This window comes from Morone saxatilis, unplaced genomic scaffold (genome assembly GCF_004916995.1).
Source record: "Morone saxatilis isolate NCDOM2014 unplaced genomic scaffold, NCSU_SB_2.0 Contig15, whole genome shotgun sequence".
Classification (NCBI taxonomy): Eukaryota; Metazoa; Chordata; class Actinopteri; family Moronidae; genus Morone; species Morone saxatilis.
In genome coordinates, this window is record NW_023339707.1 from 18,793,607 (window position 1) to 18,793,864 (window position 258).

General features: G+C 46.1%; 1 protein-coding gene across 1 annotated transcript in view; it reads left to right on the forward strand.

Annotated features, from left to right (window-relative positions):
* The window catches only part of LOC118324883 (nuclear receptor coactivator 3-like), a 14,119-nt gene that overhangs the window by 3,288 nt on the left and 10,573 nt on the right, over positions 1 to 258 (forward strand).

A 258-nucleotide genomic window follows, 5' to 3' on the forward strand; every position in this document is an offset into this window, starting at 1 on the left:
ACACACACACACGTAAACACACTCACAGGGAAGCAGCACGTCTGCTCAGAAGGAAACCTTGCTTGTCATCTTCCACTGGGCCGAGGTATAAAACAAACTTTGAGAGGTTACAACAACACATCGCGCACGTCGACGTAAATTCACTGTTATTTATTCATGCTCCTCCGTACTCAACTTTTTCTCTCGTTATAATGAGGAGCTCCTGGGAAGACTGTTCACGTGCATGAGAGCTTTGCAGAAAGACACACACACACACAC